The sequence below is a fragment of the Pseudonaja textilis genome, chromosome 1 (genome assembly GCF_049901715.1).
Source record: "Pseudonaja textilis isolate UNSWEBS1 chromosome 1, rPseTex1.2, whole genome shotgun sequence".
In the NCBI taxonomy this organism is placed as follows: domain Eukaryota; kingdom Metazoa; phylum Chordata; class Lepidosauria; order Squamata; family Elapidae; genus Pseudonaja; species Pseudonaja textilis.
Window position 1 is genome coordinate 134395783 of NC_141990.1, and position 26927 is coordinate 134422709.

The 26927-nt window shown below is 38.6% G+C and overlaps 2 long non-coding RNA genes across 4 annotated transcripts in view; one reads left to right on the forward strand and one right to left on the reverse strand.

Annotated features, from left to right (window-relative positions):
• Nucleotides 1-26927, reverse strand: part of LOC148127824 (uncharacterized) — an 89816-nt gene that overhangs the window by 42245 nt on the left and 20644 nt on the right. Inside the window, exon 2 of one of the 2 annotated variants that reach the window (XR_015740259.1) lies at nt 16500-16635. The exons of the other annotated variant lie outside the window; for it this stretch is intronic. This is a non-coding gene — a long non-coding RNA (uncharacterized LOC148127824). The remainder of the gene's footprint in view (nt 1-16499; nt 16636-26927) is intronic. 2 annotated transcript variants of the gene reach the window in all.
• Nucleotides 26280-26927, forward strand: part of LOC148127825 (uncharacterized) — a 64638-nt gene continuing 63990 nt past the window's right edge. Inside the window, exon 1 of one of the 2 annotated variants that reach the window (XR_015740263.1) lies at nt 26280-26315. This is a non-coding gene — a long non-coding RNA (uncharacterized LOC148127825). The remainder of the gene's footprint in view (nt 26316-26927) is intronic. The other variant, XR_015740262.1, reaches the window with a different exon arrangement.

Consider the following 26927-nt stretch of genomic DNA (forward strand, 5'->3'; position numbering starts at 1 on the left):
CTATATGCAAATGATTACAACTGTCAGAGATAGATTGGCAATGCAAAACTTGACTCTCTTACTGTATCAGTTATCCATCCACCCATCTGTGCAATATGGTAGCAGGCAGAATAAGGAAAAGAGTACAGAGTTCAAATCATAGATGACTTTGCTCTTGTGTTATTTTGGGATGGATTAGGACAAATAGCTTTAGATGATGGAAACATCCTTGTTAAAAAAAAAACCTTCTCCCTTTTAAACTGCTTGGAATATTGTCTACCTGTTATCTGCAGTCTTACACATATTTATCTGAAAACCTTATTTCTCAGTAGACTTGTGTTAAATTGCATGCAGCTGTTCATGATACAAGAAATTTACTAGATAGGAGTTGATGTAGCTCCCTGGTAGACACATAATGTAATCCAAAATAGTCTTTCTCCAAATTCAGTTAAGCAGAGGATATTTGAATCAGACTTGATTCACACAGAATACAACTCCTGCTTTGTGTCAGTTCCTTCATCACTCTACATTTGCCGGGATGGCATCGTGGTTTAAGTATGGAGTAGGATTGGAGAATTCCAGGGTGAAGTCATGGATGGTTACAAATGATCTTCCCATCTATAAACAATAGTTAAAACCTCATCATTTCAGTCCTGATCAGCAAAAGCCCAGTCTTTAAGAAGCCTCTTTTGTAAATCCAATGTAGAAAATCCAGGTAGCTCTCTTGATTAGCTATTTATATATCTCTTTTAATAAGACATCAACCAGTTTCTTTTGTATGTCCAGCATGTCATCTTTTTCAATATCAGTCTTGTAGCCTGTCATTTTAAAATCCATTTTCAAATTAATCTCACTCTCATCTGGCATAACTTGCTCCCCTTCTAGGGCATCTTTGAAACAGTTTATCATCTATCTATAGAGGCAGACATTCTTAAAATGTACTTCTGAGTCCATTGTTCAAAATATCCTTCAGTATGTCCAATGTTAAAACATTTCCTCCATTCTGTATAAGGAAATCAAAGTTAGATAAAAGGTAAAGGTTAAAGTTCCCCTTGGATACATTTTAGTCATCTCCGGATCATCTCTGTTACAAAGACGAAGAGCTAGCGCTGTCCGAAGAAGTCTCTGTGGTCATGTGGCCAGCATGACTAAATGCCAAAGGCACACCGAATGCTGATACCTTCCCACCAAAGTGGTCCCCATATTTCTACTTGCATTTTTACAGGCTTTTGAACTGCTAGATTGGCAGAAGCTGGGACAAGTTATGGCAGCTCACTCCGTTACGTGGTGCTAGGGATTTGAACCGCTGAACTGCCGACCTTTCTGATCGACAAGCTCAGCATCTTATCCAGTGAGACACCGCGTCTCCCTCAAAGTTAGGTAGTCTTCTTTAACTCCAATCATTAGTTTCTTCTAGTTCCCCCTAATGTTTATTCAAAGTTCCATGCTATCATGTTTTTTTAAGAGTTTGAAACAAACAAACAAAACAAACAAACCCCAAACGCATTTCCTACAGAAGGTATTCTTAGAATTAATTCCAAAACCTTATTTTAAGGGAGGAGGAGAAATCACCGGGACCTTTAGTCCATTTGTAACTTTTCAAAATCAAAATTCCTGTTGTTTATTAAAATTATTTTCAATATCTTAAACTTGTATTTAAAAGTTTTTTTTTATTAAGGAATGAAAGATATTCACTTACTGTTTTCAGATATGTCCATCCCAAGCTTCCTAATACATGAAAACCAGTTAACAAGCAATTTCTGAAAGTAATGAGGAGAAGGAAGTATGCAAACCCAGTGTTCTTTTAAAGGTCCCAACTGTGGTTTGACCCTTCCCTTGTCTCCCAAATCTCTAAACCCACTGGAAACTGCTGTCCTATGGTCACCTCATGAGGAACAACTATATGGAGCACTTGTGGGTGTTCTCAAGTTCTCTCTATCAGCCTTGGAAGCCATATTTCACCTAGAAGCTTTGAGGCTGCCACATTTAGTGCCTGGGAATTTGGGAGGGGGAATTTCATAGAGTTGGACAATTAGACTCAACAACATTCTTTCTTAGAAGTCAAGGGCATGTGACCCTGCACCTGGAGAGGAGGGTCTAGAGGAATGTCTCCAGTTGGGATGATGTTTGATTGGACCATATGATGGACTTGTGGGTGCAGGGGATGGATCTTTGAATTTCTATTGGGAAGAGAAAACTTGGACCTCTCAGATTTGAGGTTTCCCAGATGGGCTAACATGACAACTCTAATAAAATGGAACTTTGAGAAAATGCCCGTCTCGGAGTTTATTGGGTTCTCCCCTTGTCTGGGGAGAAATTACAACCGACCAGTCCACTCACTGGCTTTTCATTCTGCTGAGGTTGTCAGCTCTGCTTTTAGCAGAGCCATCTTCAGTTTGCTATTTCTTCCTCAGAAATCCCCCAAAACAGTGAACTTGTTGAAGATGATTGGAACTGATTGGGAGGAGGAGGCCTTAATCATTCAGTCCCCACCAAGCTGCTTAGGATGATGATTGTTTCTCTATTGCTGCTGGCAAAAAAAAAAAAAAAATTCTCCACCCACAAAGCAGATAAATGATCAGCAGTGGAAAAATAGGTAGGACACTGAAAGCATTAAAGTTGTGTGATTAATATCCAGAATATTTTGACTAGTGAATTTTTTTTCCAGCATACCTAATGATAACATAATGTTCTTCACTGGATAATGTAGTGTCCACTTCTACAAATGGTAGTGGTGATTTTTTTTTTAGGATGGAACATTTTTTGCAAGCAACTATAAGACACACTAGGATGTGATTGCCATGCCCCTGAAGGATTCATTTTCAGAGGAGGAGGGGAAACCAGAAGAATGCTAAGAGTTTGGTAAAGACCTGAATTGAGGTCCAGCTATCAGAACCCTTCTCTTCTACACTAGGACTGATTTCTTAAACCCAGGTGGAGTTTGCATCTGGACTTTCCTGTGTCCTTAGAGTTGGAACCCTCTTGCCATTTTGGCTGACCTTGGGCTCTTAGGTCTTATATTTTATTCCTAGACTGGTTTATTTTTGGAGGAGGGGGATAGGAAACAACCATATTTTTTTCTAGAAAATCACAGTGATCCCCTTGGAAAGTGCGTAAATATATAGGAGGGAAAGGAAGCGCTAGAACTTGTCTTATTAGGCAATAAATGCAAAAACACTGCATAGCTAATTGCTACCAAATTGTGATTCATATGCAGTTACAATCCTCTGTTATGTATTAACTTTGGATCCTTTCCATTGTTCCTGGGATGTTAAAATCCTAATAATCCTAATATAAAACAATTATATATCAAATGTGAGGCAAAATTGTTAGATTTATATGATCATCATCCCATAATTCCTGGGAAATAAAGATCAAGGTAGGTTGACAAAAGCATCTTTGTCAACTGCCTTTACAGATGAGATGCAGAAAGTAAAACACCAGGAACTTTGATTTTGGGGTGAGGGAAGGGCCTTAGCTCAATGATTCACACATACCAAGCTCCATGAAAGTGTGACTGAGAGACTGGTGGCAAAGACAGTGATTGGCTGTTCAGCTGGAATTCAACCAGGATAATGGTTTGAAATGGTTTTGACCAAGAAGCTAATTAGTATTACTCTCCCTTAATTTCTTCACTAAACTGGATGAAGCTCAAAGGTATTCGTGCCAGGACAGCAATGATCTTTATTACAGAGTTTATATATTGTCAGAAGCATCCTGATGACAAAATAATAAATAAAGGTCGAAAATGGCCAGTCACAGTCATTCATAAACTTTTAGATGCTCTGGATATAAATTGCCTTATTGTGGCTTGGACAACAGCATGAGTAGTTTATCTGGAAATATTCACTTAAAAGGACCTCTGAATACCAAAATATAATTATGGTTCTTCTACCTGTATAATAGTATGAAGGACTTCAAAGACACATTTCAGTTGCAATGAACTGTGTAGTGTATGGTCTTGTAAATACATGGGCCTTCAGCATCTCTTGAAATAGAATGGTATTCTACTGCCTTACAAGCCTGGATACCATCTGAAAGCATCCCACTTGTACCCATTAGCTCCTCCAAATTGAGAAGGCCCCCAGCTGGTTTTGCAAGTAAGGAAAGAAGCAAAAGACATTTCCTGTGGTCATGTGGCCAAGCTGATTATACACCAAGGCACACAGAATACTGTTACCTTACCCCCGAAGTGATACCTATTTATCTACTCACATTTGCTTGCTTTTCACCTGTTAGATTGGCAGGATCTGGGTCAAGAATGGGAGCTTATCACACCGCACAGCTCTCAGGTCTCAAACCTGGGCTGTCCGTTTTCCAGCTGACATACTTCAGGATTCTTTAACTGTTGAACCATTGCAGATATCCACCAGAAACATATAAATCTTTCTGTTTCCATTCTCACGGGATAAAATGTATTTTTAAAGAAGTGATTTCTGTACTGTTTGAGAAAATAAAAATTAAGTTCTTGTTAAGTTCTTAAAGAACAAAGGAAATCAAGCCAAATTTTCAGAATCCATTTCTAATTAAGTAGCCCCAGTAGTTCCCTGCATAGAGAGAACCCTGTTGTATCTCTCTGCTATGAATGCTTTAAAAAGAAGGCAACTGTTAGATTGGGGTAGTAACCATGTCTTTTTTACTAATTGCCCTTAGCTTGTACAGAATCAACGCTGATGTCTTGCAGGGATCAAATGCCAGTTTAGCTATAAATGTCAAAATGGCATTAAGGAAGCTTCTCCCTTGGCTTGCAAATCACAATATGGTTAGCTTGATTTTGGTTTATTGTGCTGTGTCAACCCCTCTACTATATTATTTTGAAGGCAACCGTTCTGGCTCATTCAATAAATCAGGATTCAAATCATTTCAAGTCCTTGTCTGATTTTTAAGACATAGCAAACCACACCATGCAATACCTATCTCGTGATTCAGAATATCAGACTGAGAACTGGTCTCCACGTTCAAGATATAATTGTACATGTTCAGGTTCAAACCTACATTTGTTTCATTGGGTGTTAAAACTGAGCAAGAACATTCAAAACATTGATTCATTAGCATACTTTTAAGTACGACATCCCTCAGCTCTCCTTCATTTGAGATCTTAAAGGAAAGATGGCCAGACATACCTGCATAGAGGAGGAGATTATCTCAATTTCATTTCTCACTCTATGATTCTAAGTAATGGCTCTGAACTGGACAAAAACGGTTAAAAATCTTGTTTGTAAACTAAAACTATGCTTCCCAACCAAAAATGTAATATACTGAATTAGGTATCTTGAGGTGTTCAAGCACAGAAGTATTTTTGGGTCACGTTAACTAAAATCAAGTGGAATGCAATGGACAGAACAGTAACATAAAATGACTTATTTGCTACATTTACTTCCGTAAATAAATCGGGTGATTATTTTATTAATCAACCAGTCAAGCAAGCAATTATTCCCTGTTATTCTAAAGTATTTTACCATTCTGCTCTACTTCACCATATCTCAAAGAGGGGCAAAATGGGGAGAGGTCAAGGGGGAGGCAAAGTAAAACAATCTAAAAAATTGTTTTCCTGCGGGGGTGAGGGGACATGTTGTGTAATGTTAGTCAAGTGGAAAGGAAATAGAAGTAGAATAGAAAGAGCTGTTGCTGTACAACCAGTTTTGCAAAGCATCACTTGGAATTTTGAGTAGGATCAGATGTATTGAATTTGCCATCAGTCAATAAATGCAAAATGCAGCTTTCTGCCGTAATTTGCATTTTTTCATGAAGGCAAGCATTAATAAGAGCTGCTTTGAGAACTCTGAGAATAGAACACCATTCACTGAATGGCATTAATGCCATGTGAGCTGGTTGTCTGGCCTAAGAGACGATTAAAAGCAAAACAAACAGCATTTCAGCAACAGCCAAATTATACTGTGCCTATAATAAAACATGATTATGTAATATTTCTGCAGAACATAAGCTTGCCACAGCTGGAAAGAACATCTCAAACTACTGTTACTGAGAAGAGGTTTTTTCATTATATTAACTTGAGATTTTGACAGCTCCCATATAATAGGAAGATTCTTTTTTATGGTAGAAGGGAAAATATATCCATCAACGAGAAAGAAAGAAGAGCCTTAGTATATTGCTTTCCAAAATAATGACTGAAAGTAAAACAAGTTGAAAATATTTATAAAATGAGGGTGGTCCAAATTGAGGGCTTTGCTGGCAAACACTAGAATAGCTTCATGTGTTCAGCCTTGATCTTGAGTAGAGTAACTTCTATGCATTAGGTCCAATCTGATTGTCACTATAAATCAGGAAATCAACCTGATTTGATACCCTAATTAGGAAAGCTGAATTGTGTAAAGTCGGTTAAATTCTCTGATTCAGAAAATTTATCTTCTCCACGCACAAGGTATGCTTTTTATTGTCTGAATCAAATTGGATCCTTTAATTAAATTTGATGAATGGATGAATTGATTCATCGAAGTATTGTTTTCTGAATATATATTTTTAAAAAGTCCACCTCTCTGCCTATTTGCAGTGTATATTTTTCCATAACTAACATTCGAAACTATTATCAAAGTATGCACAAAAGAGGAAATTGGATCATTATAATTTGATATAAATGCAGAAACTCAAATGTGTACCTAGGTCTTTCATACACTGTTTGGACCACATGTAGGCAGTGTTCCCACAATACGTTGACCATGGCACAATTGTCTTAGTTCTCACAGCATCCTGAATTATACAGCAGCCACTTTGCCTGTCTGTACATATCACCCTGATCCATAGACTAGAAACATATAATTTAGCTTAGTGCCTTTGTGCAAAACCAACTGCTGTCACTTCTTAGTCTCTGGGTTGGGTGAAGAACTGATTCTGCCTTTTATACTCTTTGGGTTGCGACAATCAGTGAAAGTTGATGAATCTTTTTTTGATGGATTCTTTAAGGAGTTACCAGCTATGAATGTACACAGGATTATGGCTTAATTTGAATATCATCAACACAGAACATTCTAAAGTGATTTGATATTGTTGATTTCTTTTTTCTTTCTGCCATGGAGGGATAGAGGGCATTCTGAGATTTTTCTGAATCAGGTGCCAGCATAACCTTTAGTTTAATACACTTGGATTTCTGGATGCAGGAGAGATGCATGTGGCCCTGTCTGCTTCTGCAATTCTAGGGATAATCCCATCGTTTTGCTTTCTGTAAGATTTGCATTCTCTTTAAGCACTGGGATATTCTGTTTCTGTGGGATTTGCAAAGGATTTGCTTTCTTTTTGAAGGCCTCGTTAAATTTGCATGAAAAGTCAACATGCATGAGGCTACAAAACTTCCATTGAGGGAGGAAGCTGCAGGCATTAAATGCCTTCATGGGACAGAAGAATGCAGAGGCAGAACTGAGAAGAAAGGAAGGCTATCAGATTTGTTTGTGTCAGAAAGCCAACAAAATCGTTTTTTAAAAGGACTTTAATCTTTTGAGCTATAAATTTTAGATTTTGTCAACAGTACAATTGGGTTTTTAGAAACAAGAAGCACCATACAAAACATCCTGCTTTAGCTTACTGTAGAAAGGTGAATGACTGAGGTCACACCATCCCTTCCAAGCCTCTTTCATTGCATCTGGCATACATTTGTGGATATTTTGGTAATTCTGCTTTAAGAATGATTCAACCTGAAGGGAATTTTCCCTCTGGAGATATCTGTAAAAGCCCTGTGAGACTCTACTTTCCTTTTGAGCTATTATCAAAGGGTTGAACAAGCAGTGCTGTACCCCCACACCCATCAAGTAATGTTATCCCCCATGTTTAATTTCCTGCCCTTGTGTGTGGGGGGGTACATCTCGCTTTTATTATGCTTTATGCTCTGTAAGGTACTAGAGTGCACGTTCACAAGGCAGTTAAGAAACTGGGCAGTTAAGGAGAGATTTTCCTCTGATGACAGAAATTTGTATTACAATTGCAGTTTAGGCACTGTGGTGTTCGGACCTCAGTACTTGGAGAAAACCTGTGTTCTTTTCATAGAGCAGGGGTGTCAAACTCAATTTCACTGAGGGCCACATCAGGCCTGTGGCTGACTTCGGGGGGCTGGGTGTGCGTGGCCGGCTGGGTGGATGTGGTCAGCTTGATGCCACTCCCCAAATTGCTGGCATGTTTCTTCTTCGCACTGGGTAACCGCATTGGGTAGACTGGGCCAAAGCGATGCGGGCCGCCCCCCTAATTTTCCAGAATAGTTCCACGGGTCAGATCTGACTATGGCAGGCTGGATTCAGCCTGCAGGCCTTGAGTTTGACACCCCTGCCGTAGAGTCAGAAGAGGGGACAAAAACCTTTCATAGCTTCTTGGTTTTGAACCATGAGAAAGGGAAGCTAGTTTCTCAGTTTAAAGCTAGTCATGAGTCCTGATCACATCTGTTGGCAAACTTCTCCCCTCCCCCCAAATACAAAAGTTAGTTTTGTAAAAAGATGTGTTTTTTTGTTTAACTACAAGCATCGCTGTATGCTTACTAGCTTTAGGGAGAGCTAAAGATTTAATTTCATACATAAACTACCATATAGGTTAAACTATGGCTTGTTGAGGGCTGGACCAGATGTTTTTAGTTAAATTCAACCTCCACTGGCAAAAGACTGCGGATCCCCCCCCCTCCTTCTTTTTAGGAGGTAAGTTTGGAGATAAAAGTAAAATGGCTCCATTAGGATGATAAGATTTCAAGGATCTCAGGGCTAACGTAGCAGGATAAGAAGGGCCTGCTGAATGAGATGAATAGCCCATCTAATCTAGCATTCTGTGCTAAATCAGCCAGGTGCCTTCAGGGAGATGACAAACAACTGTGATGTTGGTGGTATTTTTTTTATAGAACAACTATAATCGTTCCCTTGTAGCTAGAATTTTTTTTAAAAGTTGCCCATCATCGTAGTGAATCCCACGATTTAACTCTATTTTGTATAAAGAACTCATATTGTTTTTATTGATACCAAATCTTTCTGTGTTTAGTATAAGAAGAAATCACCACCCCCACTTATCCCAAATAAAATATTAACCATAAGGAAAAGCCTCAGAAAAGCTAACAAAAATACTGCCTGAAGCCCATTCCACATTCTAGCCAGATGCCTAAAGAAAACACTGTAACAAGAGGCTAGCTGCAGTTGTGGGCACTTAAGGAGATAACAAGCTTATTAAAAGAGGAAGCCATCTATCTAGATGGCTCCATTCATAAGCAAAGCAAATACTGCCTGCAGAATTCCATTCAAGACAGGATATTGTGAAACCCTTTACAGCAATTTTGACAGGTAACAAAAGCAGAGTGATAGGATTAGAGCAAGCAGCCCCGCACCCAAAAATCTAACACAGAACATAGCCCATCCGCTACAATAAGAATTACCCAACATCCTTTCAGAACACAAAGCCCATATTGCACAAATCCCAAACTTCAAAGTTACAGAACCATGTAAGAACCCTTTTATTCACCCATTTGTTTGGTCAGCTGTCCACGAATCACAATGTTGTTCGTGGTTCTGTTCATCAATAAACCAACTTTCTTTCCAATCAGCCTCGATTTTATTCCGGGCTTGGAACTGAACCTGGATTTTTCTTCCAACATTAGTTTCAACTAAAAAATCCCGCCCCCACCTGAGTCATTGCTTGAGAGATATTTCTTTACCTGAACAGAGAAATAGAACGACTGAAGATAGAACGATAAAAAACCCAGCGAGCAAAAAAAAAAACCCAGTGGGAGTGGGAGTGGCTTCTGCTGGCTTCCCCATTGAGTTTCCTTGTGAGAAACTGGCAGGGAGCATCAGAAATCTTCCTTCATCTCACTCTTCCTCATGTTCCTCCCTCTTCCCTTCCTCCCACCCTTCTCTCCCATCTTTCTTCCTCAATTCTTTCCCTCCCTTCCCTCATCCCCTTTTTTTTGGTCAATTTGCCTTTTTTCTTTTCTTTTTGGTGTGTTACTTTCTGTTATTTGGGAAAAATAATTATTTTCTTGAAGAAAGTGTTTTTGTCTCTGATAATTTCTCTTACTTTTGTTTGTTAATAACAGCGGCTTCCTCCCGATATATGGTATGCATTCCTCTAAATATATATTTTCCTAACTTCCAATAATCTGTCTCCGTCATTCTGGTACATACATTGCTGTCTCAAGAAGCTCCACCCTCAAGGTTTGGACTTTGGACTTTGCACTTTTTTCTTAACAGTTCTTCACTGAATGATTGAAATAATTGTTTCAAATAATTGTAATAATTACTGGTTGAAATAAATACATCTGACCCAGAGTGCATAGTATGCTGAGCTAGAAATTAAGGTTAGAAACAAAACCAAATTTTAAAAACCCGCAACCCTATTCAAAGTTTATGTTTTGATGCATGCAATGTGAGAGTTAAGGTGATGGTGACTGTTTTTTTTAAATGTATTTTAGCATTCAGTTGTATGCTAAACTAAACTGTTTAGTTATAATAGTAAATAATGTCAAGTTCTCCTACTTGATCAGAAGAAACTTATGGTACAGTTAATGATGTATAATAGAAACTAGGAAGTGTGGAACAATACAGAAAAGTAAGAAACAGAATAGGTAATAGGAACAAGGGAGATGAAAGAAAGAGGGAAAGAAATAAAGTAGTGTGGCTTAGTAATGTAATTGAAGTAAAACATAAATTAGGAAAAAGATTACCCGATTTAGGGTTCTTTTTTAAAAGAAAAGTTATTCTATTTTTTTTTTCAAAGACTAAATCCTTTGGGTATCATTTCCATGCTGTTTCTGGCTGAAATTTGGTTCGAGCCATAAAATTCCAAACTGTCTTAAAGGCTATTATGATCTCCTTGAAATTATTTGTCACATTTGTTTAGGACCACATCCAATTTGTGTCTGTGTATGCGTCTTTTAATTTCTTACTTGTAGATCACCTGTTCTCAGGAAACATAACACTCAATACGATGGGAGCTAAAATTATGGAATTTGGGACAATTAGAAACTTCTTATTTGCATAAGACCAAGAAGTCCAGCATAAGTCCATCATAATTTAAATTGTGATAACCTTGACTGAGGCCTCACTTATCTTTCCTGACTTGTTCCTCTAGATAGGTATTTCACAAGATGTTCCTTCTTCACTCTGCAATAGCACAAAACTTTCCTGTATCAGGTTGTTCTTTTTGTCCACGGAGCATGGGGTGCATAGTTGTTTTGAGCACCTTTGCTCTCACTAAATGGCTGGCATAGTTTTGGGAAAGGAAAGGAAACTACTGGTAGTGAGAGTCCTCCCCATATCCCTCCCTGCCCCCCTCCCCAGCCCCCGATTTTGGCTGCTTGTTGTATACTTTTACTTTTTCTTGAGTAGACAGGCACACTTCTATTGCAAAACAAATAATGGCAATTTCCTGTGATTTTTGTTTTCTAAGTACGCTTCTATGTAGAAGAATAGAATTAGAATTATTGCTCATGCCTGAATCTGCTATTCTGTTTGCAGCATGCTAAATTTCCATTAATTTGTTCTTAAATTAAAAGAATCTAAATAGATAAGGTTAAATGAAGCCGAGAACTTTATGGGCACTTAGAAAAAGGGTTAGAAAATTCGGCATTGAATGGGAAGAGTGTCGGAAAGGAAGCATTTCTACCTAATAAGCAAGTGCAAAGAGGTAATCTGTTATAATCTGTGATAGCATCTCAATAGATTAATAAAATAGAACACCTCTAAAACATTTATACCATTGTTTTCAAACGAAAAATGAAATGAACAATAAACAACGATATCATTTTGTTTTGTGTAATCATTCGCCAGTCTGTGGTGGCCTTTTAATTCTGTTTTAATCATTTGTGAAATATTTCTGTGTTCTTTATTATTTATGGTTTCCTAGAGATTGTAATTCAGTTTTGCTGATATCCTATGGGGTTTAAAACTTATATTATCTGAGTGTGTAAATGCAGTCTATGGTAGTGCTTAAAAATCTACCATCTCTACCATAAATTTGACTACATTTTTTGTTTTATTATAAGTAATCCTTTATATCTGAACCCGTTTGCATTTTTTTCCAGAGAAATATTTCTAGTCACATTTCCATTAAGTTTGATGATCTTTTGATCAATGCATCCAAGAAATCCAATTTTCTGAATCAGACTCTACGTAATTAAAAAACCTGGATTTTCTCTAATGCAGTTTTAAATGGAACTAGGGTTTTCAGATGCATCAAGATAGAGGAAGCTCTTTGTGTGTGTTTTTTTTTTTAAAAAAAACCTGCCATAAGCTTCAAAAGAAATTTCAATTGGTGGCATATTAGTGCATTTTCTGATGTGTGCATATTACTTTCTATCTTAAATCTGCATAGTGGGTATATTAAATTATACATCAAATATTCAAATGAGCAGCAGATTCACCAATGTTGCCCCCTACCATTTCTGCATTCTTCATCACACAGCCTTTTTCTGACATTTGAAGCAACCATATAGATATATTTAATATATCATTCACTCTATTCTTCATCTCCCACTATTGTTGTACTTAGATTCATTATTTAGTTTTTTTTCTACCAGGAGAAAGCATTTACATATTTCCCTCTCTATTTCTCTCCCTCTTCAATAACAATCATGTGAATGAATTAGGAGGAGAGATACCAATTTACAGTATGGAGCTTCTGTGGCTGATGTTGGGTTTCAGTCTGAGTGTCCCCAATCCTAATCCCAACCACAGGAACTGTTGTATCTCAGCTGTTCTTTAGAATGAGTGTGCATGTGTGCTGATGGAATCTGGGCTGTTGCACTGATGTCATTCTCCAGCAGATATGATCACATTGGCTGGAATCCAATCTCTGCAAAGGAATGGGTGTAGGAATTGCGTGGGTATATCTCCTCTTCTTAACAATTTTCTGGATCAGAATTTTCTCAACTTCTCTGCAACCACCAGCATGCTGTAAACTGGAAGGATGATTTTGGTTGAGCATGAATTTGATTATGCCTTCAATCCTGGATATTTCCTGAACACCGTCCACAATCCAAGGCTATAATCCTTCTCATCTTTCTCATTTTCTCATCTTTCCTATTACCTTCCTTTATTGGTATCTCATGATTTGTCACATGTGGTTGTATCTTATGATTAATGATTGCAACTATGATCTTTGATATATGACCTATCGCTTTGTTGTTTGTATGTACAATGAGAACTTATGAACCAGAGACAAATTCCTTGTGTGTCCAATCACACTTGGCCAATAAAGAATTCTATTCTATTCTATTCTATTCTATTCTATTCTATTCTATTCTATTCTATTCTATTCTATTCTATTCTATTCTACTCCTACTCTTATTCCTATTCTAGTCTATTCTCATTCCCATACCATTTTATTCTAGTCAGTGTGATGGTCGGAATGAATTAAGGTTTCACTTAATATTTCTATTATACTGGGGAATAGAGCCCTTTTTGTGTGATCTGGCTTTCAAGTCACCCACACAATCTGAAAGTAATAATAAAAAGTAAAAAGTAAAAAGCCCCAACTTCAGTCGGTTTTGATTTCTCCTGTCACTTTCTACTGACAGTTCTTCTTGCTCACCTCTGCATGATACCACTTGAACTGGCATCCCTTATGCTCAGGAATTATCATTCCATACGGCAGATTACTCAAAACAAAAACTGTTCAAGTGCTATTTCGGTTTGCATATTTATGTCGCAGAAACCTGTTTGCACAAGGGTCAGGGTGGAGAGATAAGGAAGAAACAAGCAGGAGGAAAAAATGTGCAGAATGAGAATGATTTAGCAACACGTTTGATAAGTAGAAAAAGAGAGCAGAGCAAGCGAGGGATACAATGCACTTGTATTCTAAAATCTACGAGGCTTTGTTAGCTGCCCAGGAAATCAACTCACTCAGATACATAGAACAATTTTGTATGGTCATGTTTTGTGAGTGTGCGTATGTGTATGATAATAGATGCACACAGACACACACACACACATACACATATGGAATTGATAATTAGAAAAATCAATGCTGTGTTAATTTGAAGAATTTAAAGATGGGAAGTCTGGGCCAGAGGTGGTATTCAGCAGGTTCTGACCAGTTCCGGAGAACTGGTAGTGGAAATTTTGAGTAGTTCGGAGAACCGGCAAATCCCACCTCTGACTGGAGATTTTACAGTATCCTTCCCCTGCCACGCCCACCAAGCCACTCCCACAGAACCGGTAGTAAAAAAAAATGTGAATCCTACCACTGGTCTGGGCTTAGTTCCTCATTATGAAGTTCACGGGATTTTCAAGAGGGCAATTCTGCATCCATTTAACTTGCAGTGAACGTTACTAGATTCAGGTACAGCTTTTGCACACCGTGCCATGCCATTGTATGCTTAATTATGGTGGATTGAATAAACCACACCAAATAATAAACTCTGGACTTACATTCCATGGTGGCTGACTTCACGGAACCTAGTAAGCCAAATGCAAGCCACTTGGGTCCAGACATAGTTTAGTGTAGTGCTCAGTCACGGATAAGTGTGCTTTAAATCTAAAGCAACCAAGTTATTGTTGTAAGATTATGAAGTCTCCAAGCTGCTTGGGAGGAAGGATAGAAGGAACATAAAGTTGTTCTGCTCACTTGCTTTTTCTTTTTTAAAAGAAAGGACAGACCAAGGAGGAATAATCATCGTCCCTTTTGAGAAATCCACTCTCTATTGCTCTAAAAGCATTGCTGGCATGCACATACATACACACACACACACACATTTGTATGTATGCATGCATGTATGTACGTATGCTTGTATGTATATTCTGCTGGCTTTTAATAGGGTTTAAATGAAGGGTTGTATGCTTTTACTCTGATTATAATTTCAGTTTTAATTCGGTTTGTATTGGCATACTTTGCAGGGCTGCACAAAAGCTGGAAGGATTCTTTGCTTTTGTGACACTTTGAGTGCGGCAACCTTTCAACAACGCTTTGTAAAAGCCATACAGTTGCCGCTGCTTCTAAAAAGAGAGCAAAAATATGTCACTTTGTTTTACTCCTGAAGCCTCTTTTGGCTACTGGATGTGCTGGAGGAACAAAGCATCTTATCAAGGTGAAAGGTTTCATCATTGGGTCTCCCTGAAGCAAGCTGCATTCTCTTTGTAAATCATTTCGTTGGCACAAAGCTCTGTCACCATGCAGGTCTAGTATATTTTAGTTTGTAAATCATCTCAAGAGCTCTTGCGTGTGCTGAAATGTCTTAATACATAGAACTTGTCCATGGCATTCTAAAAGAATGGCACTGTATTATTACATCCATTGGTCTGAGGAAAGCCTATTGTTCTCCAAAAACTTTAACCTTAGACTGTCTACTATTGACTTCACCCCTTTCCTAAGAGGTCTGTAGGGGGCATGCATAAGCGCACCAACATGCCTACCGTCCCCGTCCTATTGTTTCTTTTATTTTTTTTGTTTTATTTTTCTTATATGTATCCATTTCATGTATTCATAACTATGTTTATATTTAAACCTGTTATCTTATAATTGCTTGATAAAATAAATAAATAAAAATAAATAAAGTACCAGAAAGCATTTTGGCTATTGATAAAACAACTTTGTCCACCAGTTTCTCTAATTTTATATCCTATTCCTCCTTTATCACAACTCTGTCTCTATTTCTATTCTATTTTCTGGGTTTTTCATTTTTATTCTTCTGTTTATATGCATTAGACACTGCATAGTGATGAATACACTAGTCAAATTATTCCCAGAATCATTATCCTGTAAGACCTATTTTAAAACGGGGTTCTCCTTGAGTATCCATTTTGTTGGAAAATTTTGAACAGATAGCGGACCATCAGACCATATCTAGAAGATTTTGTCCTTGGATCTGTCTCCTTGATTTTACCCAGGTGCCGAGCTAAAACAAAGGTTTTCAAGAGTTGTTCTGCATTCACTTCTTGTTTTATTCACCTGTCACTCTTTCCTGAAGTCGACAAAGAAAGGCAATCTTTTCAGGAATGTTAAAATGCCATGAAAGTTGCAGAATGATGTGTGTAATGGAAAACCAAGTTTCAGAGTGCTCCCAATTAAGATAAGTTATCATATGGTTCAAAGGCAGGTAAGCTTCCCAGTGTTTATTTTTACATGTGATAAGTAACTTAATCTTTTCCCATAACCTGAAACACTTTACCCACGAAGGAGTGTCTGGTCAATAGCACTGCATTCATTCAAAACCCTGACTGGCACATTGTTTAGCATGAGTCAGAGTTCATAGAAGCCAACTTTACTGCGTCAGAACTTACTTCAGCTTGCCTTTGGCCCTTTTTCAGTTTGGTTAGCGAATTTCAACCGCTTGCAGTAACTAACTAACTAACTAACCAACCAACAGATTCATTATTAGCCAGAATCTGCACAGAGAAATCAGACTTGTCAACATTAATACAGCTACAGAGGGATGTTACTCTAGATTCCTATTTAGACATTTCCTTCTATGTTGGAAGAGAAATATCCTGAAATTTACATTGTGATTTCAGGAGCAAGGATAAACATATATGTCTACACTAAGACTCTATCCAAAAGTTACTTCAAGGTAGAGGGATAGATCTAATCATTGACCAAATCAGGCTTACCTTGTCTTCTCCTGAATTGTAAGCAAGGAATGCTGTAGAACAAGTGGCCGAATTTGGCTGAGTGGTGCTTCATCAGAGATCCCTTTTGATCACTGGCTTTCCATGCCTCACAGATTCTGATCTTCTTTCTTGGTGGCTAGATAGCAATAGCAATAGCCTTTTATACTACCCCATAGTACTTTATAGCCCTCTCTAAGCAGTTTATAGAGTCAGCATATTGCCCCCAACCAACTGGCAATTCATTTTACAGACCTCAGAAGGATGGAAAGCTGAGTCAACATTGAGCCGGTCAGGATCAAACTCCACGCTGTGGGCAGAGTTAGCCTGCAATACTGCATGTAAACTACTGTACCACCAGAGCTCATAGATAAAACAGCAGTACCATGCTGGGTCTGATTCCTGTCCCATCTAGCCCAATGGCCCATTCTCACAGAGGCCAACCAACTTTTTACTAGGCTAACGAGTTGGCCATGCTTGCAGTTGAATCAAACGCAAAGAGCAATTCACCACCCTCAAGAACATTATCACTTTCAGACAGGGAGGGACTTGTATGGAAAGCAAATACAGGACAAGTAAATGCTTTATATAGTACATTGGTTATATTTTCTACCAAGACCAATTACTGGTTCCTTTGGGATGCTAATTCCCAGAATTGGAAAGACCCAGCCTCCGGTTAATTCCAATAGATAGTAAGAATTGTATGCTGGATCCCAAGGAGAATCTAATATCCTATATGGTTTCAGCTACCTTCTCACAAGATCCCACCTTCTAAATAAAACAACAGAAACTCTTAGTCCATGTGAGCATAATGTAAGACCGGGCAGTCAAAGAGATTGTACTATTGAGAGTGAAGGAAAACATCAATGGCTCCGTTAGATCATGTCTAGAACTGTTCCACGTGGACAGACTTCAGATTTCATGTTTCAAATTTTTGTTTTAAGAGTTCAAGTGAGTGCTTGACTGGGGCTCTCTTTCTGTTCCTGAGGGTTCTCCTGGAATGTCAGGACTGAGGAAGAGGAAGAAAAAAAAAATCCACTCTAGAAATTAGGAAGACCAAGGGTATTCTTTCAATCCTGGCAACACTGCTAGACAGATCTCCCTCCTTTGGTTAAATGTTCAAATGCCCCTCAGTTCAACACCAGGAGAATAAGCTACGTTTTAGTGTCCAGCACAGGTCCCTTACAGAGGCAGATGAGTTTTTTAATTACTCAGATGATAGTGCTTGCAGCCAGTGCTGTGCAAGAGATTTTAATAATACTCACCTTTTTGCACCTTTGATGTGGCCCGCATGTTGATTGCAACTATCTGTCTACCCTGATTGTGTTCGAGAGTGGGTGGAAGCTTTCAAAATCTACATCAGTGCTATCAAGCCGATAGGTATAACCACAGCTGTCTATCAGGGGTGGGATTCAAATTTTTTAACAACCGCTTCTGTGGGCGTGACTTAGGTGGTGGGCATGGCTTGGTGGTCATGTGACTGGGTGGACATGGCTTGGTGATCATGTTAGTGGCTGGGTATGGCCAACTCAATATCACTCACATTGAGGCACGCATCTCCTCGCCTGGCCTCTCATGACTGTGGGGAGGCTGCAACAGTCGTAAGTGTGAAAAATGGTCATAAGTCACTTTTTTCAGTGCCATTATAACTTTGAATGGTCACTCCACACAAGCAAAGTACCAGCAAAGAAGGGGAAAAAACCTCCAGAAAAGTTCCTGAGGCAGGAAGTCTAGTCCTGCCAAGAATGTAATAAGGTTTAATGGAGAGGCAGTTTCTGTAAGCAATACCAGAATGTTTCCTTCCTGCTTTCCTTACAGGATTAGTCCAGTAATTTTTTCTAACAACCAGTTCTCCGAACTGCTTAGAATGTTAACAACCGATTCTAGAGAATAGGTGCGAACTGGTGGAATCCCACCCCTGCTGTCTATTTGTCCTTAGCAAAATTATTCTATTGCTAATAAATTCTTAATATTAATCAAATGTTGGGCAGCCAAATTCTCATACTGCTGCCACATGGCCAAGTGAAACTTTTGTGCTACTTGATATAAAATACTAATTCAAAACAAACAAGAAAGAGGCGGCAGAGTTAAAAATTAAGCATTGCCTGGGGCACCTTTTCCAGAGATAGTATAGAGTTTGCCAGAGTCTAAAATTCAGCTATGCCTGATACTCTTCAGGCCCAATCTTCTCAATAAACCAGGAATAAAAGCCAAGTCAGCTGCATTTGATGTATGTTCTGCCTCCTGCATTTTCTAGGAGGTCAGTCCCTCTTTTGTGTGAGTACAAAGTTGCCTGCCCACATCAGCTGTTAATGTAATCATTTAGTACAGAGATGATCAAACTTGGGCTCTTAGCAGATGTATAAAAGAGAGGAATAATTAGAGTGGTAGCATGGTAAATCGCTCCTCCCGCACAAGATGTTCTACCAACAGTAATGGGCAGGGGTTGCAGTGACCCAAACCAAAATGAATTGTGATGGGATCACATAATTGTTTAATTAAGTTGCAGAACATCATATGGCCAGGTCAGAAGAAAGAAGCCTCTGATAATTCTCTTTTAGATATAACAGTATCCACTGTTGGGTAGAAATAAAACTAACTTCTTGAATATATTTGTAATTCAGTATCGTCATTTATGGTGAAGAGACAAGAGAACTCCTAATAATTTACCATATTGCTTTTGCTTTATTTATTGGCTTTAAATTCTTGTAATAGGGTTTAATGTTTATGTGAAAATAGTTGATTATTATGTGTATTCCAAAGCCAGTGTTGGTTTTTTGCAAGGTAGAAGTATAATAACTACCCAAACAATGTGACCTCGTCAGTTATGTTGTTATTGTTACTGACAAGGCAGTGCTCAAATAAATGTTCCCTCCTAAGCCACTTCTACACCCCACTCTTTTCTTCTTCTTTCTTTCTTGTTTAAGCCATGTAGCGTTCAGTATTGCTATCCTGAGCCCCTTTAATCCTAGCTTCCTTTCGACCTATGGATGAGATCAAAACACTGGTTCACTAAATTAGGTGGTGCAACGTGGAGGAGACTAGGAATCGAGAGATGCAGAAAGGTGGAACATGGGCTTTTCAAGTAGTTTGTATGTAGGCCCACAACTACAGAGATGAACCTCATTCTGCATGAAGATGATTAAAAGGGAGAAGGAGGTCCAAGAAATGCCAGGTGAGGTGTCTCACTTTTGATGAGCTACGCAGCATTCCTGGATGGGATGCTAGTAGTGCTTTGCCTGATCTCGTTGCTTCAAAAGCAACCATGCCAACAAATAACAGCGCGGTGACTAGGAATTCTGCTAAGGTGTTCCTCTAGAATTGATATCTCTAGGTAGTTACTATGGCTTTCCAGATTGATAACAGACTTCTGCATTTTCTACTTCTTGCTGCCAGAGTACTGCTTCAGGTGCTTCCTTTCATTCCGGATTCACAGTTACATTTTCTGCACCATATCTGTATAGTGCATTGGTTTTAGGCACCTTAATATGGGGATAGTGTGCAAGGCCAAAGGGCAATGTCACCTAGAAGCAGAAAGAGAGAGAGGGAGGGAGGGAGGGAGGGAGGGAGAGATATGATGATGATGAAGATGAAGATGCAGCTCTTTGCTTTGGAGTTGGAGGTATGATGGCACCCACCATTTCTACATGTTCTCCTTTACAATGATAATTCTGATTCTAATTATGTAATTGATGGCCAATTCCTTGCCACCAATAGGGCAACATCATAAAGTTGAATGAGGAAGAGGAAGAGGAGGATAAGACTAGGCTCTATAATCTTGTTTTGGACAGTCCAGTTATGGTCCAAGGCTGTTGCCTGCCTCCATGGGTACTCTACTCTTGCTTTGCCTTTCTGACATTTCTGAGGATGCCTTGTGCTGAACACTGCTTTGCAAACAAGACAATTGATTATAGTTTCCAGCTAGGTCTGGTTTCAGAGGCAGAAGGCTATCGTGGCCATGTTATGGAAGCAAGCACTAGGCACAGCTCTAACACCATGGATTCATACAACCACAAAACTTAGGACACCATAAATAGCAAGGATAAGATAAGGTAAGGTAACCTTTATTACCATTTTTTACTGTGAGCACACTGGTCCACACTGAAAATGAAATTCTGTTGCCTGCTCTCAAAAGAAAGTATATATCTACCCATACATACATATCCCCACATATCCACATGCTATAGACACACATGTATAATCGACACTCATACATATGTATAAAATAAATATTAATCACTGTCATCTTGAATACAGAAGTGGAAACTTGAGAGTTCGCAAGGTTGATACTATGTGGAACAAAACTGTGACTGAATCTGGATGTTCTGCTTCGGATACCACGAAGCTTCGTCCCAGAAGGTAACAAGGAAAACAGGTCATGAAGAGGATGTGTGGCATCCCAGACAATCCTGCGGACCCTGCTGAAGCATCGCTTATATACTATGTCCTGGATAGAAGGGAGTGAACTGTCAATAAACCTTTCTACCATGCTCACCATTCTCTGCACTGCCTTCCTGTCTGAAGCAGTGACCCTTCCAAACCAGACTGTAATGCGATATGGCAGGATGCTCTCGGTCCTCCCTCTGTAGAAAGTGGTAAGGACAGTGGAAGGAAGATGTACTTTTCTCACTCAGAAGATGCAGGCACTGCTCTGCCTGCTTCACCCGTGTCTCATGGTTGAGCAACCAAGATAGCCTACTCGTTAGCTGTACACCCAGAAACTTGATGATGCTAACCACCTCCACAGGTAAATTCCAAGTGTATTGTCCGCTTATAAGTCAGTAAGTTGCTGATAAATACAGGAAAGAATAAGTCAAATTATATGACCCAAGAATTTCATTCTCTCTATAAAAGTATTAGAAAGAATATTAGAAAGAAAAGGAACAACTAGCCGTCTTAATACAGGAAGGGAAGTACAGTATTGCTATTTGGTTTTCCATACAATAGTTCAATATTTTCTACAGCTTTTATTTCTAACGTGTCCTTCTCACTGTTAGACAGGGGTGGGATTCTACAGTTCGCACCTATTCACTAGAACTGGTTGTTAACATTCTAAGCAGTTTGGAGAACTGGTTGTTAGAAGAAAATACTGGCCTAATCCTGCAAGGAAGACAGGAAGGAAACATTCTGGTGTTGCTTACTGCCTCTCCATTAACCCTTATTACATTCTTGGCAGGACTAGACTTCCTGTCTCAGGAACATCTCTGGAGCTTTTTCCCCCTCCTTTGCTGGTACTTTGCTTGTGTGGACTGACCATTCAAAGGCACTGAAAAAAGTGACTTATGACCATTTTTCACACTTACGACTGTTGTAGCATCCCCACAGTCATAAGAGGCCAGGCGAGGAGATGCGTGCCTCGATGTGAGTGATATTGAGTTGGCCATGCCCAGCCAAGAACTTGATCACCAAGCCATGCCCACCCAGTCACATGACCACCAAGCCACGCCCACCAAGCCACTCCCACAGAACCGGTTGTTAAAAATTTGAATTCCACCCCTGTTGTTAAAGATGTAAAGGAATTTGACATCCTCTCTTCTTTGCCATTGATATTTTCCTGTCTTTTGGGATATAAGCAGCCTCAGTGTTATGTTTACCCTTGAACTACTTTTACACAATTTACAAGTTTCTTGTTACTCTTATAACAGGAATATACAATGTTTTTCAGAGAAGGACATGCTGCAGCTGTAGTTCTCAAAATGCTAGAACTAGAGGAAAACTGAATCTGATTCCATTTATATTTCAGTTGAATTGCTATTAATTTAATTCATTAATATTAATGTGACTACTCCCACTCATGAGCCTAGCAATTTCCCTTTCAGTGCCATTGTTGTTGTGGATCTTCTTTTCCCCACTTGGCTGCCAAATAAGAGAAAAATTCACTTATTTTTGCATTGTGTTCATCTATTTCTCACAGAGAAACTATAAATCCAGTGAGGGATTTTTATGTTTCTTCTGGTTTGTCACAGTGCCTGATGCCATTTTGGGGTTTAGGTAGGAGTAACTACCGTCCTTGACTAAGATAACTGGAAACTGGATTTCCTTGTTCATAGTCCAACATCCTAAGCTCTACATTCTGTTGGTTCTCTTCCATTATTCTGTCCCATCAAAAATTACAATTTAGTAATCACTGGAGGTCCTCTGGGAGGTTGCACTCAATGTACCTTGACCATATCCAAATCTGGAATTGTGCTCTTCCAGTCTGTACAAAAATCTACATTTTTAAACAATTTTTAAAGATATGTTTACTTCCCATCAGGGGTGGGATTCAATTTTTTTTTTTTTTTTACTACTGGTTCTGTGGGTGTGGCTTGGTGGGTGTGGCAGGGGAAGGATACTGTAAAGTCAGAGGTGGTATTTGCTGGTTCTCTGAACTACTCAAAATTTCTGCTACCGGTTCTCCAGAACTGGTCAGAACCTGCTGAATACCACCTCTGCTTCCAATCCACCATTTTCTGTTTTCCACCAATTTTCACATCACTTTAGTTTTAAATGGGTTTTAACAAAATATTTCTTGGATTTCTCCCTGCTGTCTGCTTTTTCTCTCTGTTCTTATTCTAAAAATATTTCACATTTTTCGCAACCAGAACCCAACATACTTCTGTATCCTCCATGATAGTGGAAATCTAATTGTATCTTCTAGGGGTGGCGACATTTACCAACTTAATTAATGCCATTATACATTTACTGTTTGAAACACTTGCTGTTCTGTTTTCAAACTATAACAAACTCGGGGTGTTATAAGAACAATTTATACCAGAAACTTTGCTTCTGCTTTGCCAGATTGTCATTGACAACCTGCCATTTTTGTCATGATAACTTTATAATAGTCCCTTCTGCCTTCCTTTATACTTATTGTCTTAGTTTTCTTCTTTATTAGGAACTTTCTGATTTGCAAACCATTTCTTTTTTTCCCAAGGCATCTCTCCCTTCACGATTGTTGTCTCGTTAAGTTTCATACATTTCATTTCTCTATGTGTACTTCCTTTACAGTATCTTTTCTGACTGTAAATAATTATCAAATGCCCTGCACTTAGGACCTCAGTAGGAGTTTTTTTTTTACAGTTAGGAGTATCTTACTTTTTTTCTCCCTTTCTCTCTTCTACCTATATACAGTGCTGCTGTCTTTCATAGCTTTGCTTTCTTTGCCTATTTCCTCTGCATCAGTTCTGTTATCCTTTTGCCCTTGTAAGCATTGGTTGTGCTATCCAATATAATTGCTCCAGTCACAGAAATATGTCTGATTTGGTCAGTCCCCTGAATGTAGGAAATACACTATGGAACGGTTTTGTAACAATTGTGTGTGGCATTCTGTGACTTATCTTTGAGGAAAGAGAAGTATGACACATCTATTGGCTTTATACCTGATGCTATGGCTTTGAGGGAAAAATGGCACATCATGCAGTGCAACCAATTACATGGTTGTCTATGTCCATTCTACCATGTTGCTACAAAAGGTGCTAATACCTTCAGTTGGCTGGTTCTCTATAAAGGCTTTACAATTTGAAGGGCAAAATATGATCCCTGTATTTTAACCAATAGTTTCATATGCTCAAAATTCATCAGTTTTCTGGTTTATTTCTTTCGTACATAGTGTCAACAAGATTTGAGGCTACTTAGCTGAGATTTTTCAGTCTACCATCTTCTGTCCTTTCTGACACTAGCTTTTGTCTCCCCCCAAGGCCAATTTTCCTCCCGTTTATTTATTTTTTCTTTTTGAAACTGTATTGTTTGCCCAGAACAGTGGTTATGCTTCCTTAATATATTGTACCGAACCACAAAACAGCCCATTTCTGTTTAGACACACTTTAGACAAGCCTGTAACAATAAACCACAGTTTTATAAAATCAATTTGGGTAATTATAGTCCTTGAATTTCTATAGTTGTTCCTGTAATTTGGGGAGGGTGGGTATTTCTCTTTCTTTGTGTATGTACAAGCTTTGGTTTGTTGGTTTGCTTGTTTTGGTACTTTTGAGAGTTTGAGACCTCGGCTTCTATTTTCACAATTTTGAAAGGTCTTAGCAAGAAGCCTGAGAATGATTGCAAAACATCAACAATATTGGGGAGATCATGCCCCCTGCCTGAAAACCAGACATTTCTTATGCAACATTTTTGAAGAAGTAGATTAACAAATCATTTATTTTCAGATTTTGCAATGATGGTGGTGGTGGTGGTGGTCACAGTGAACCAGATGTTTAGACTGAATTTGACATTTTTATCCACCTATCAAGTCCCTTTCCAGGACCAGATTTTGTTTGATGGTGTTAAAGGTATCATCGTAGACTGTAAACTGTTCCAAGTAAAGCTGCCTTCTGCAATTCACTGCTTGTGATTTTTCCACTGCTGATCTTGTTTGAGTGATGCTCCAGTTGTATTTTGTGATTTTTCTCCATTTTTTTCCCTTCTCTTCTGTTATCTCTATTTTTGGAAGTTGTTTGCCATTGCCTTCTTCCTAAGGCTGAGATGGAATGACTGACTAGCGTCAACCAGCTAGGTCTCCTGTATAAGGCAGGACTAAATTTTATCCAGTTTATTTTTTTTATTTGATATATATATTGCCTGATTCCTCAATGAATCTAGATCAGAGGTGGGGAACTATGGCCCCTTTTTGATTTATGGACTTCCACTCCGGCTCAAGAATTCTGGGAGTTGAAATTCACAAATTGTAAAAGGGCCATAGTTCCCAACCCTGATCTAGAGGCAACTAGGCAATTAAACAGACAAAAGAGAACTCCATAATTACTGTATCTCCAAGGCTTGGGAAAATCAGTTGTTCAAAGTTTCCTGAATGACATAAATGAGGGCGGCACATAAACCTTTGTGGGGGAGATGATTCCAGAGGGCAGGAATTCCAACATGTAGGCATGTTTTCTGAGTCCCACAATATGACATTCTTTGATTATAGGTTTCAGAGTGGGTCCAACCTGCTGGACCGTACCAGCTGGACAGAGATGACTGGGGATAAGTGATTCCTCAAACAGCTTCTAAACTTTGAAGGACTTTACAGATGATAACTAGCACCTTGAATTGTGCCCAGAAACTGCCTGGTGCAGCTTCACAAGCTGAGTGCAGCTTGTGAAGCTGTGGATGATGTGTGCAAAGTGTGACACCCCCATCACTGTCCATGTGATCACATTCTGGACCAGGTGTATTAGGCTTCAAAGTTATTGCAAATGCCATTAAAGGAGAATATATGGAGCTCAGGGTTGAAATGAGGGGTCCTTGGTGCTCTCTGAGCTTGGTTGTTTTCTTGCAGATGTTTTATTACCCAAACTAAGTAACATCATCAATGCTAGTGTTGTAGTGTAGTGCTAGCACTGATGATGTTACCTAGTTTGGATAATGAAACATTTGCAAGAAAACAACCGAGCTCGAAGAGCACCAAGAACCCTGATTGCAAATGTTGGTAAGTCTATATGGCTCAGTGTCTTATCCATGGATACAGAGCTGAATCTTCTCAGGAGTATTGGAAATAAGAACTGTGCTTTGTTCCCTCATGATACAAAATAGCATTTCTAGCTATACTAACCATGATTTGTTTATCTTGCTCTCAGTTTTGCTTGTATTTGTTTTGACATGCTGTCTTTCTCCTTTATATTAAAAAAAAAAATCTTTTTTTGAGTGACTGAAAACATTGCATGTGTTCCTTCAGAATTCTGAGCATATCTTACTTAATAAGCTCGCTGCAGTGTATTTGTCAGGCTTAAAATAGCTCACAGTAAAAATTCATTTGTGCCAGCTGTAATAATTTACAGCTTCAGTGCTCTTCACTTCCCTTGTCAACAGGTCAAGGGGACAAGATTTGGAGCAAGCTAGAGAAAGGTAAGGAGATTAAGTCTCCAGACAGGTGTGAATCAAAGAGCCTTCTCAATGTTGTTACTTTGGGAATTTTGAATATGACAAAAAAGAAGAATGAATAAATCATGGGAAGTATTTACAGTAGACTAAACTGTTAATTTGAATTAAATGTATTTTCTTGTCCTAGTCTGACCCTTTTCTTTGTTTTAGCTTTACACACTTATTGAAGAACTATTGGGCTATATATCTTGGCACCAAATCCTCAATTATAGATAGTTAACTTACTATAATTTCACACTGAAGAGCAAGTGGCTGAGTAATTATAGGAATTTACTTTCAGTGAACTAAAATTCTAATTTTTTATGGGAAACTTGGTAATTCTTACACGCAATTTGATGTGTGTAAGAATGGATAGCATAAACAGACTTCAAGGCTGCATTTTAATGTTTCAGTGGAGGTTTATTTTAAATACCAGAAAAATTAGAGATTGGGGTCCTACATTATTTTAGTAGTACACGTAATTCACATAAAAATATTTTGAACCTTTTCATCTGAATCAAATAATTGGGCAAAACTGTAATTTGAAATTTGATTCCCAGATCTCACATCAACAGAATATAATAGGGAAATGCAAAT